This window comes from Lissotriton helveticus (genome assembly GCF_964261635.1).
Source record: "Lissotriton helveticus chromosome 1_1 unlocalized genomic scaffold, aLisHel1.1 SUPER_1_unloc_38, whole genome shotgun sequence".
Lineage (NCBI taxonomy): Eukaryota > Metazoa > Chordata > Amphibia > Caudata > Salamandridae > Lissotriton > Lissotriton helveticus.
The window spans coordinates 26,760-40,782 of record NW_027611679.1 but is presented as its reverse complement, the minus strand read 5'-3'; positions in this window follow the sequence as shown (position 1 = coordinate 40,782).

Sequence of the window (14,023 nt, the reverse complement as noted above, 5' to 3'; positions counted from 1 at the left end):
CAGCGCCGCGCTGCTATTGGTTGCAGCGCGACCCGGAAGCCAGGCAAAGCCCGGGAAGATGGGGGCGGGCCTGCTCGTGCTCCGGGCTCCACGGAGAAGGGAAGCCCAGAGCAGAAAGGAAGCATGCTGGTTCTCCCCCCGCGGGGCTCTCCCGAGGAAGAGAGCCCCGCCCACTGCCATTACCAGCACCCGGCCCCCAGAAGCAGGACCGGGTGGAGTAGAGACCGCCACCGAGAGGAGCTGCCTCGTGAGTCCCGGTGAGTGGGGCTTCGCCTTGGGGGCATTGGTGTCTCTAGAGTCCCCCGAGTGGGACTCCAACAAAGAGGGGCAGTCTTTCTTTGAGCCACGAGGGCTCCAGAAGGGGGCATAGTTTGTTTTGAGCCCTGAAGGCTCCACCAGTGGCCGCATTTTTACAGAGTCCAAGGGGCTCTTGGGGCATTTGTTCTACAGAGCCTGCGAGGCTCCACAGCACCCAAGGGCATTGTTGGTTCTAGAGCCCTGAGAGAGGTTCAAAGGTGCCACATTCATGTTTAAGAGCCCAGCGAGGCTCAAGGGGCACATCTTCATTTCAGAGCCCTGAGAGGCTCCCTCCTTGCCCACATTGTTTTGGCCAGAGCCTGCGAGGCTCCAGCGGTGGCCCAACTCTGTTACACAGCTGCCCAGCACTTCGTGGGCAGCTGCCACGTTTAGGCCCTGACATTGGGACACAGGGACTGCCACAGGTGGTGGCTAATGTGAGTTTTGCGCTATTGTGTCCTGCACCTCTGAATGTATTGTTGATGCATCATGTGTTTTCCTCCCTTGCACCTCTGAATGAATGTTATGCATTGCATCATGTGTTACCATGTGTTATGTTCTTACACCCCTACAGGTATTGTGATACATAGGTGGTTGTTTTCTCCCTAGTGCAGGTGGTGCTAGTGAGGTCCTGTTACCAGTAGTTACTGGTTGTGTGCTATTTTGTGCTAAAGTACATTTATATTTTACCTTCTAAGTGCTATTTCTGAAAGTGCTACTTCTGATTTCTGACAGTGGTCCAGGTGGCCCTGTCTTGTAAATATCCCCTTGTAAATTCTGCCCGTGCCTCTGGCACATTGTAAAGTGTGTGTTTTATCTAATGTGTTTTGGTGTAATACAAAGGCTATTTTTATATAACCTTGTGTGGAGTTTCCTTTGTGGTGGGCCTTTGGTTGTTGTTGCTGGGGTGCGTGCGCAAATACTTAACTTACATCGCCTCCAAGTTTAGCCTTGCTGCTCGCGCCACGTTACCTAGAGGGTGAGTAGGGGTTATCTTGGCGTGTAACTCCCTTGCCCTGACTTGGGAGTGGTGGTCTCTGACTGACTTTGGCGAAAGCCCTGGCCAGCCAGGGATCCCATTTCCAACAGGAAGCCTGGCACCCAGGGTGCTCTACTCCTCCCTCTGAGCCAGTTTAGGCCAGTTTTGCCAACATTCTAGAAGGTTCTGGCACTGCCTGGGAGGAGGGTATAAGTAAGGGGGATGTGCCACCATGCAGTGAGACAGAGCTGGGACAGGAATGTGAGGGGACCTGCTGCGAGGGGATACCGCCACTTGGGCCTGTGAGCTAGACCCTGCACCCATCCAGAACCCCCTACTGTCCCCAGGGCTTGTAAAGCCCCACTTCAGGAGATAAAGGCTGCTGTGTGGGAGGAGGGCCACGCTGCAGTGGGGATGGTGAGAGCCTTCCACCCTGCTTTGATGATGCCCCCAGTACCTGTTGACCTGGCCCAGTAGTGCTACTGCTCTGTCCCCAAGGCCCCCTGAGGAAGGAGGGCCCCCCGAGGTCCCGGAAGCCGTGGGACCTTGAACCATGCCAGCGCTGCGTGAAGGAGCGCCTTGAAAGGGAAGGAGTGCTGTGGACTAGAACCCCCCCAGGAGGTGAGGAGTGTGCCCCTGGGACTGGCTGTGGAACTGTTCGGCCCCTTGCGATGTGTGCCTATCAAGCGCTATCCTTGTGAAGCGCTGGGCTGTGAGGAGCTGCCTGTGAAGCGCTGTATGGAGAAGATTGTGCCCCCGAGGAACTGGTACTTGTTGGAGAACTGTGGCCTGTGACTGTGGTGGTCCCGAGGTGCTGCTGGCCCTTTGATCCCTAGGGCCCTGGAAGTTGTGTGACCCGAAGAGAGGAGCTGCGTGCCATGAAAAGCGCTGTGGGTGCGTAACCCACGTGTTCGCGCCCTTTTTCTGAGGGAATAGCGATGCAGGAGCCTTCCCTGCGTTTTGGCGCGCTGTTGGCGATCAAAATAATTAATGAAAGGGAGCCTACCCCTTATCATTGCCCAAAATCACCGCCGCGGCCCGGCGCTAATTCAGGAGACCCCCGATGCTGTGGGCATCGTCGCGGCGGCCCCCAGCACCAGGAGAGTGCCGCCGGAGTGAGGAGAGGGCCTAACTAGGGCCCTGAAGCCGACAAGGCCCGCATCACGTGGCTGGGGCGCCGGTGGCGTCACCAGCCGTGCCCCCAGCCCACCGCGCACGGATTGGCCCGCGCGGCCACGCCCCCGGAAGGCCGCGCAGGGATTGGCTGCCGGCCGGGCAGCCAGAGGAAGAGAAGCCGACCCTAAGCCCCGGGTCCCTGTGAGGGAGGGGGACCCGGGTGTAGCCAAGGGGTGAGAGGCGCCGGTGTGGGGCCCCCGTGGTCGAGAGGGAGCCCCGTGGAGAGCGACTGGAGCGGGAGCCCACCCAGCCGGTCTGTGCCCCCGAGAGAGGAGCGGCCTACCTCCTGGAGGGCTCCGTGTGCGGAGGGAGCCCTGCCGTCGCGAGGAGGAAGGCTGCTCTAACGCGGCTGGGGCCCCTGTTTGTGGGAGAGCTCCGCGAGTAAAGTGCTGCGCGGCGGAGGCCAAGAGGCACATGGTTAGTGCCTGCCCCTACCGCCCAGGAGACCCCAGAGGAGCCTCGTGCACGTCCTCGGAAGCCCCGGGTCCCAGGAGGGGGGGCCCGGGTGAAGACCGGAAACGTGTGTCTGCTGCGGGGCTCTCGCCGGAGTGAGGGAGAGCCCCCGCATGTTCCTGCGCCAGAGCAGAGCCCTCCGGTGACGGCGAGAGAGGCCCTGGACTGCCGGTGAGTGGGGCCCAGACGGGACTTGGTGAGAGTGTGCCGGGGAACCTTGCCGGTGCCCGGCCCCCGGGCCAGGACTCTGTTGCGGGCTGCTGCATCCCTGCTCCGGAGGGGCAGTACTATTTTTGGTTAGAGACCCAGAAGAGGGCCCCACTGCGCCTGTGCCCCGGCAGTGTTGTAACGTTTTGGGGCATTAGGGATCCCGAGGTGTACAGAGAGGACGCCAGCTTGCCCAGTGTTCTTTTGGGGCCAATATCGTCTAGGTACCAGGAACAGGGTGGCTCTTCAGGTGCCCCGGTGGCAGCGGGCACCTGCAACGAAGGGTCCTGACTTCTGCCCGATACGTTCTCTGCCCCTGGGTCCCCCAAGGAATTATTGATGCCCCGTTGGCCTCAGTTGTGCTGGAATAGTCCTCTGGAATGGGCCCGGACCTTAGTAGGCCCTCAGTGACTGTTAGTGTCAGAGTCGACCCTGGGTTAAGGGTAGGTTGACTAAATCCCTGTGTTTCTCGAGGAAATGTTTACCTGGGTTCACGAAGGAGATGTCACCTGTGTCCTAAAGGGTTGAGGGGACTAATGCCTACACTATGTGATGTCGCTAGTGAATTAACTACTGAGGCTTGTTAGGAAATGTTCTGCCTACAGTGAGGTGTGTTACTGAGGTCAATGCTGACAGCCTGATGTTCCATGTCATTCCCTTGTGCACCCTGTGAACTGCGATTTATGGTAACGCACGTTACCCTGTGTGTTTGCCCACTAGGTTGTTTAGGCCCGGAGGTCCCTCTACGGAAGTGCTAGGCCTGATATTAAAATTGCCTGGCTGTTCTCCCATTTTCTTGCAGGAGGTGCTCGCGAATTCTTGCCTGATTTTAAGGTTGCCCCTAATGTTGATTTGATGGTGAACTTACTTACCTCCTGTTGCTAATGTTACTGATGCCCAGGTATATTGATGTTTTATACCTGATGGTTGATTGTATGCTTTCGTGCCCACCGTGCAGGTGATTGTGCCTTTTCGTACAGGTTTGGGCCTGGTGGGCCCCTATGCTGGCCTGACGTGTTATTCCAGGCCCCTTTTTATGCCCCATGCTGATGAGCACACCTTGCTGTTTTATTACAGGTGTTCCTGCCTGATGTTAATGCAGGGTGATTCATATTCTTTTTGCAGGTCATACTGAGTTCTTACCACTGATGTTTAATTTTACGCTAAGAAGTTTATGCAGAATGGGCTTTCATGCCTAGTGTTTCCTTCCCTCCCTTTGATATTGCTGATGGTACATTTCATGTCAATTCGATCACATTCTTTTTGATTTCAGCCACGGACTTACGAACTCAACTATTTGTTCCCCTGTAAATAATCCCCCCCTGATATACCTGGCTCTGGCACCCTGTTGTGATCACCACTGTTTCGTGTTTACCTTTGCAGGTTGGAGATAAAACTAAACTTCTTCTTCTATCCAACCAGAAGCAGTGTCTTGTCTCTTTTGTGGTGTGCCTGGTGTGTCGTCTGTGAGGTATGCGTGAGTGCTTTACACCTGTCCTCTGAAGTTTGGCCTGTCCGCTCTGCTCCATGCTACCCCCTTTAGATTTGGCAACCTCATTTCTGACAAACACCCACTCCGCCCAACCACGTTACATGTCTATGTGGGAGGGAATATTGCCGCGCGATTGTAAAGATGATATCCAGGAAGGTTACGTTCATGTAAGTCTTTATTCAAAGAGATAAAGAAAACACCTCCAGCTTGCACTTTAGTTTCACAGCTCTAACCACCCTTAACATTCAAAGCATAACATTCCAGCCAAACAGATAGTTCTACATTCCATTACAAAGAGAATGCATCTCTGCACATCTTCCCCCTTATATACAAAGGAAAATAATAAAAACAATAAAATAACATTTCAACGTATGATAAAATATAACTGCATCGACAATTAAAATAGGATCACATCCAATTATGCATCAATCACAGAGAACGGGTTGAGGAGCATTACGTTTACTAACATTTCCTGTGCTCCACTCAGACCCATACGCTAGAATAAGAATATTCTTCTTGATAGTTTTTACTTGAACAGGTTTAGAAAATTTGCTCTCACCCTTGATCACTACCCCACCTTTCCTGGTAACGACCCAATCTCCTTATTTTATATCTGGGACTTTAACAGCTTTCCTGTCGTTATAATGACTAGTAGCAGCAAATTGTTTTTTGCATTCATCATTCTCAACAAGCGTACGATCAACCCACACACATTCTTTATCCTTCAGCCAACCAGGTACTTCCTTCAAACCTTGTTTCAGACCTTTAAGAGAGACAAACGGTGACACACCTGTCACAGAATGTGGCATCACTCTATATGACCACACTAATTTCTTCAATTCTTCCGACCAAGAATCCATTGGACAGCGATAATTGTATGTTATCCATTAACAAACGATGTATCCTTTCTACCAATCTATTGGCTTGGGGTCTGAACAATGCAGCTCTTTCATGTTTGATTCCAAATTTACTCAAGAAAACCACCATTTTCTTCGACACCAACTGCACACCATTGTCAGACACCAAAGTCTTCGGAATACCTTCTTTCATAAATACTCTCTCCAAAAATCCCACAACTTTATCTGTGTCTATGCAATCTGTAGTTGCAATAACAAACCACTTCGAGTGATAATCCACCAAAACCATTACAAACCTATTGCGAATGCCAAGTTTGGAAATTGGACCCAAGAACTCAATAGCTGCTCTCTCCGATGGACATTTGGAAAAAACACTGCAACTCAATGGAGGTTGTCTTACTGTCTTAGTCTTATCACTATTTGCACACGCATAACACTCTTTCACTACTCCCTCAATGTCACTGTCCATTCCTGGCCACCAGAGAGACTGCTGAATCCTCCTCTTCATCATATTCTTTCCCAGATGACCCTCATGAGCAAATGGATAATCCTCCTTCTTACCCCTACTATTGGCACAAATTGATTCCTCCTTAACAACCTTCTATGATACACACTCAATGCATCATGAACATGATAGTAACCTTTAAAACGGACATCATCCTCATGACCACTCCAACCTTCATACACAAATTTCACAACTTGTTGTAGAATAGTATCTTCAGATGTGGCCAAAGCCCACTCTTCTTTGTCGAGAGCCAATCCCACTTTCTCTCTCCCTACCATCAATCTCCTCATTTACTATATCCTCGTCCAGCACCAATTCCACTCTTTCAAGAGGCAATCTGGACAAACAATCAGCAACTATGTTTTTCAAACTTCTCATAAATTCAAAATTATACTCCAGCACCAATAACATCCATCTTGAAATTCTAGGGGTTGCACTGCCTTCTAGACCCCTTCCTCCCTTAAATAAATGGATAAGAGGTTTGTGGTCAGTACGGACCTTGAAAGGTAGTCCCCAAACAAAGTACCTAAAATGATTTATGCCCCAACAACACGCTAGCGCCTCTTTCTCAATAACAGAATAGGATAATTCGGCACTACGAAGTCTCCCGAGATGCAAACCCAATGACTCTTTCTTGGCCATCATAAATCTGAGTCAACATGGCTCCAACTCCAACAGCACTTGCATCAGTTGTAATAAGCGCTTTACATTGACATGAAAATGACAAAGTGTAGGAGCTCGAGCATTACAGTTTTTCACCTTATCAAACGCTTCACTACAAGGCTCATTCCATTCAAATAGAACACCCTTTTTCATCAATTGCCTTAAGGGTTCTACAATCTCAGTGAAGCCTTCCACAAACTTTGAACAATATTCTGCTAAGCCAAGTGATCCTTAGTCTTAGGAACATGAGCATTCTTTACTGCAGAAACAATACTTTTTTTCGGTTTAATTCCATCCTTAGATATCTCATGTCCCAAATAAGTCACACCATTTTTTTTTATTGACATTTTTCTTATTTAATTGTCATCCCATTCTCTTCCATTCTTCCCAGTACCTCACCCAAACCTCATCATAATGCGTAACATCTTTCCCTACAATTAACACATCATCCTGAAAACATAGAACATTACTTAGCCCTTCAGAAATTCCTTGCATTACTCTCTGGAACACCATTGAGGCAGACGCCAATCCAAAAGGCATTCTTCAGTAACGAAATGCCCCCAGCAGTGTTACAAAAGACGTAAGATGTCTAGATTCTTCGTTTAAATCTATTTGGTGATATGCAGCTGACATATTGATTATGCTAAAACATCTCCCCCTCCGACTGCAGTTAGCATCTCCAAATTGTTAGGTAACGGCTGTCTATCGACCCAAAATATTTTTATTCAGGTTGCATAAGTCTACACATAAGCACATTTTTCCTCCTTCCTTGGGTGCTACCACAATGGGTGCCAACCATTCGGATGCTTCAATTGGTTCTGTTATCTTTTGCACAAAGAGGTTTTTAAGTTGCTCATGAGAGGTTCTCTCATGAGGTGGGGTACACTCCTCACTTTGTGAACCACTGGCTTAGAATTATTTTTTTAAATGATTCTGTGAGAACAATTTCTTAGTTTTCCCAATTGATCAGAAAACACTTTGGGATATTTCTCCATCATATTAATTTCATACATATCAATGTTGTGCACAACTGAAGTAGTAACAGGTTCAGTGGAATTTGGATTCAAAATGATATTGAGATCTTTTTGATGATGCCAACCCAAAAGGTCAGACCCCTGTTTAGTAAAGTACACACGTCCAAAAACTTTGTTACCTTTAAATGAAATAACCATCCACCTCATCCCCACAATTTCAATTATTTTTCCACCATACCCAGCCGCTTTAATGTCAGGGTTGTCCCACACCAACACCTCTCCTGTCCATTTCTTGTAAAACGTTTCTCTAGAGAGTAAAGTATTTAAACTTCCCGAATCTACTAACATTTCAATCACACATTAGTCTAAGTTTATGACACAATGAGGTTTCTCTAACTTGTGTGTCCTTTCTCTAGGCACACCATCTAAAGACAAATGTGATTCAAGATTGACATGCCTTGACTTTTCACAAACTTCAACACTCGACATCAGTTCACGCACACTTTCACGAGTATCATGTACTTCTTGCACTCAAGTGAATTGGGTTTTAGTTCTGCAAACCTTAGCAAGATGACCTTTCCTTCCACAAGATCGACAGATGGCATTCCTGCCCATGCGCATACTACTAGAAGCAAAATGGTAGGGGCACCACAACGGTAACATTTGACTACTCTGGTATCAAATTTAGGAGTTGGAAAAAAAGTTTTCCCAGATTTATTACGTTTGTTAGAAGATTGAAAATTTTGGGCAGGTTTCACTTTCTTAGTTTCATCAACAATAGCATGCACTTCAGATGCCTTTGAAATATGTTCCTTGCCCGACACAGAAGTATTCCATGTATCCATGTCCTTAATCCACAATTCTGTATGCTCCAACCCCTTAGCAATCTGAATAGCTTCTTCAAGCAAGGGATCTTTAATTAAACGTTTTTCTCTAACTCTTTTGTTATTAGTACACCTTACTATTTGGTCGCAGAAAAGTTAATCAGCCAATTCTCCAAATTTACATGTTAGTGAAACACCCCTAAGTGCAGCGACATATGTTGCAATATCTTCATCCACCTTCTGAGTATGACAGAAACCTTTGTGTCTTTCTAAAACAGTGGGGCATATTATCAAGGGATTTATCTCCGCTTTTTTGGCTTTAAAAGCCAAGAAAGCGGAGATAAAATTATCTCTCTATCAGCAACAGGGTTCTAAAACGCAAATTCGCATGTTAGCACCCTTTTTCTCTACGCTTCCCCTTGCATCTCTAATGAGATGCAAAGGGGGCGTTCCAGAGAAAAATATTAGGAGAAATGTTGTTAAGCGACATTTCTCCTATTATCAAGGATTTCGCTAACCCTGTTAGTGATGAAAAAAGCAGCGCTAACCGCGGTTAGCGCTGCTTTTTTTACACCTGATATTTTCCTGACTTAGCCATGGTATCCTATGGAAGGTGGATATCATGACTAAGTTTGTGAGCCCCTATCATCAAGCTAACGCCAAACTCCGAGAGATTATCGTTGGTTTTCCAGCGATAATCTCTCATTTGGCAGTTAGCGCGAGGATTTGTATCACTTCTGAGATAAACCTTGCTAATAGCAAGTTATCTCTGCGATAATTGCTGGCGATGCTTAGCATTAAAAAATTCGTTGCTAAGCCTCGTTAGCGATAAATATAGCTAATCGTTGGTAATATGCCCCAGTATTCTTTGTTTTGAAATGAACCTCAAGCATTTGCAATGTCATTTCGTAAACATTATTTGGCTGACCATCTCCCATTCCCAAAGATATTTCCGGAAGATCCTCATACAATTGTCTCCCTTCAACACCCAAATGATGGAGTAATATAGCTTGTCTGCACACTGACCGTATTTGTCAGCCCCCGTTGCTAACACATAAGTAAGAAACAATTTCTTCCACTCCGTCCATGGAATAGGAGGTTCACCTGGTGTAGCTAGAAAGGTAGGCGGTGCAGATAAACTTTGATCAACCAAATCTACACATAAATCACATAAACAGTGCAAGAAAACAAAGTTTAACACCAATACACTTACACCAATACACCTTTCCTTAACTGCGTGAATACGACACCTGTAATATAGATTATTGTTAAAATAATTAGTTAATATAAAAAATTTAAATAATAATGAAAAATAATAAATTGTTAATTATTTGTTTCCTTGTGCCCAAGTTCGTTGTGCATCTTCATGCAAACACGGAAACCCTCCATAAACTAATACAACCAAATCCGTTCCAAGATGCCGCTAGAGTAGACAGTCATGTAATGAAGTAAATTCAAGCCCAAAGAGTTAACATGGCTGCCACAATGCGTCATTTATGTCCGTTTTCAATAGAAAGTGGGAGATTCTTCTTCGCTTACCTGGGGGCCTTAATCATGCTGCACCTGGTACTTTCTGTACGGCTCAATATTGACTTTCGTTCAGCAGATGGGTACAGCGATGTTTACACCATCGCCCTCTACCTGGGTATCTTGTGACAATGTGTATTGTATTCTATGAGACTGATATTTTAGTTGATGTGACCCTAACGATGTCTGTTTTACGAAATGCCAATAAACATATGTTTTACAAAAAAAAAAGTGGCTTCATTAGCCGAAGAATTCATGTCAGGCATTGCTTCGAGGATGCTGCTGGCATAAATTTCGGCATGTTTTGTGTAACTATTGGTATGATTAACTATAGAAACCTTTTAGTTAATCTATCTTTGAATGTTTAATTGAATGTGTCGTCATTTTTAGAAGTGGATATATGTTATCCTTTTTATACTTCTGTTCCTTGTTTCCCACCAGTGTTTATGAATTCATTAGTTAATGGTAACATGCAATTTAAGCATTGATGTATTCTTCTATACAGTTGAGTGTTAAATTCATGGAATATACATTAAGTACGAAATAAATCATGAGTGAGCCAATCACTCGCATTCTGTCAGCTCTTCTGTGATTTTCTTCATTATGAAGAGAGAATGTCAGTCAGTCAGTCAGTCAGTCAAAAGCTTTTATTTCGGTTAAAAACCATAAAAAGGCATATTTACATACATCAATGCTGTAGAGAGAATGTTTGAAATGTATGTCTGGGGTCTACCTCATCAGGGAAGTGTGAAGGGCCTGGTGTAAGACTGGTGCTTAGTGAACTGATCGAAATAAGTGTACTAGATCAAGTCCCCTCCTCCCTTGTCCATATGGACTTCTCCCTGAGTGACTTCAGCACACATTTGAAAATTAAGGTTTTGTAATGTAAAGAAAAAAGGCAAGCAACCGTGTAAGCATTGAGGAGAGCAACACCAGGTCTTATGTCACATTCCCAAATCAAGTACTGTAAACTGGAGTGCAAATATGTATACAGTACAGTGCAGAAACAGGTTGGGTTTGAGTGTGACTTTCTCTCACTCAAACCCAACCTACTCTACACGCTCTCCAGCAGCACCTGTAGAAGACTAGTGAGTGAACAGCAGATACTCTCAAAAACCCACCCTATTCTACACGCTCTCCAGAAGAACCTGTAGAAGACTAGTGGGAGAACAGTAGACACTCTCACAAACCCAACCTATTTTACAGGCTCAGTAGCAGCACCTGTAGATGGCTGGTGTGTGAACAGCAGACAGGATCACAAACCCAGCCTATTCTACACCCTCCACTGTTATGTTTCATACAGGTAACCGGATACAGGCTCAGGTAGTAACCAAACCTTTCACCTATATTCCCCTGCCATTATGCTACATAACGGTTCTTGGTACTGACCTTTTACCTAGTTACGGTATCAGTCAATCAATCAATCAAGACACTTATAAAGCGCACTACATACCCGTGAGGGTCTCAAGGTGCTTGGGAGGGGGGGGCTGCTACTGAACGAAGAGCTAGGTTTTGAGGAGTCTTCTGAAGGCCAGTAGGTCTTGGGTCTGTCGTAGGTTGGTAGGGAGGGTGTTCCAGGTCTTGGCGGCGAGGTTGGAGAAGGATCTGTCGCAGGCAGTCGTTCTTCGGATGCGGGGGACTGGCGAGGGCGAGGCTGGCGGAGCGGAGCTGGTGGGTGGGGGTGTAGAAGTTGAGAAGTCTGTTTAGGTATGCTGGGCCGGTGTTGTGGATTGCTTTGTGTGCGTGGGTGAGGAGCTTGAAGGTTATCCTCTTGTTGACGGGGAGCCAGTGCAGGTCTTTCAGGTGGAGTTTGATGTGTGCTGCGGCGGGGGATGTTGAGGATCAGATGTGCCGAGGCGTTCTGGATGTGTTGCAGTCGTCCCAGGAGCTTGGCCTAAGTTCCTGGGTAGAGGGCGTTTCCGTAGTCCAGCCTGCTGGTGACTAGGGTCTGGGTGACTGTTCTTCTAATTTCAGTGGGGATCCACTTGAAGATACTGCAGAGCATTTGGAGGGTGTTGAAGCAGGAGGAGGAGACAGCGTTGACCTGTTTAGTCATGGAGAGGGTGGAGTTGAGGATGATCCCTAGGATGCGTGCGTGGTCGGTGGGTATCAGGGCTGTTCCTAGTATTGTCGGCCACCAGGAGTCGTACCAGGCTGAAGGGGAGGATGAGGACCTACGTCTTGTCTGAGTTCAGCTTCAGTCGGCTGTTCATCATCCATTCGGCGACGGCCTTCATGCCTTCGTGGAGGTTGGTTTTGACGGTGTGAGGGTCTTTGGTGAGGGAGAGGATTAGCTGGGTGTCGGCATAGGAGATGACGTTGAGGTCATGCTGTCGGGCGACGTGGGCGAGGGGTGCCATGTAGATGTTGAACAGCGTTGGGCTGAGGGAAGAGTACTGCTTAAAGGACGTGGTGTTTTCTCTGAAAACTAGCCTCATTCATTATGCATGAGGATTCTTGGAATTTCAGCAGGACTACCATCGCCTGCATAATAACTATGTATAAGGGTCATTCCTTTCATCATCCTAGTCCGACTTGACACAGAAAGGTAGATCCCCTGAGGGTACCACTTTGGGCATATAAACACCATGGGGGATAGTCTCAAGAACGTGTGTTAATTATCGCAAAATTAGCTTAACGCAACCGTCCTTATCGCAGTCTAACTTGGGAAAATAACGCTGTGTTAACGTTGTATTCTCAACATGGCGACACAATGCGATAGTCTCACGATAACGGGTCAAATGACTGCGTTAAAATTAACGCGATGCCACAAAAATGCGAAACACAAATGCAAAAAAAGCTGCAATGAGGTCAATCGCGATACAAAAATCAGCGATAGCCAGTGACAGGCCAGCAAATCACACACGTCAGGTAGGAAAATGCGCCATAAAAGTAGAAAAAAACATACAAACAAAATCCGAACAACAGCGAATCACAATGGATGTTGCCGGAGCAAGTACAGAGGACAACCAGAACCCCACAAGCCCCATGGAGGACCAGGGCAAAATACCTATGCACACACACACACTAGATGCAGAAAATATGATAATTTTTTTGGTCTTGTTTCAAAACAACAACGAGGGGCAGTTGGTGTATGCAGTAATTTCATTTATTGCGCCAGCCGACACGTGTTTCATTGGAGTGGGGTGCACTCCAAATCTTCAGGGCTAGATCCTAATGGAAAAGACGGGTAATCTCCCACGACTGGTGATAATTCCAACCCAGTCTGGGTAACGATGGATGTTCCGGTTAGACACGCCAAATAAGTCTGGGCGCACTTAGTAAAGGTCGAAAGAATTAGTCTTGCGCTGATAATGTGCCAGGACAGGTGAGGGCGATGCGGGTAAGAATTAAAAGTACTTACTTTGCGAATGTTCAGAGACTGTCCACAAAAACCACAGTTAATACTGTGACAGAGTCCCAAGATAAAGTACAAAGCCGGTAATCCAGACGGAAAGATGCCGCCACAATGGGCGCTCAGTTCCAGCATCAACCCTCAAGCGATGTCCCGCTACTACACTCAGCGTCCTTTGCGTGCTGATGAGCATCTAGTGTGTGTGTGCGTAGGTAGTTGTGAAGGTCACCCCTTTCCTAATAGCACCACCTCATCTTAACCATTCCTGTAAACCAAACCAATATGCGTTGGTGCGCAATCTTTCCCTTTAGCTAAGTACCTTGTTCTTGCTTCAAACCCGCATGGAGGACCAGCCTGGGACCTCGGGGTCAGGGGAGGGCAAGGAGAAAAAGAGTAGGAAGAAGCGGTTCAGTCAGCAGGAAAACAGGATCCTTGTAACGGAGGTGATAGAACACCATCAACTACTGTTCGTCACCTCCACAGTGTCATTGGCAACAAAAAATGGAATATGTCAGTCCATCGTGGACAAGGTGAATGCAGTCAGAGTACTGAAGAGGACAATGGACGGGGTCACGAGGCGCTGGAATGACGTCAAGAGCAAAACCAAGGACAAACTCGGCAGGAACCTGAAGGCAGCAATGCAGAGTGGAGGTGGGAGTCCAACGCCACAGGAGGAGCTGGACGAGATGGAGGAAATGGTGTTCACAGTCATCA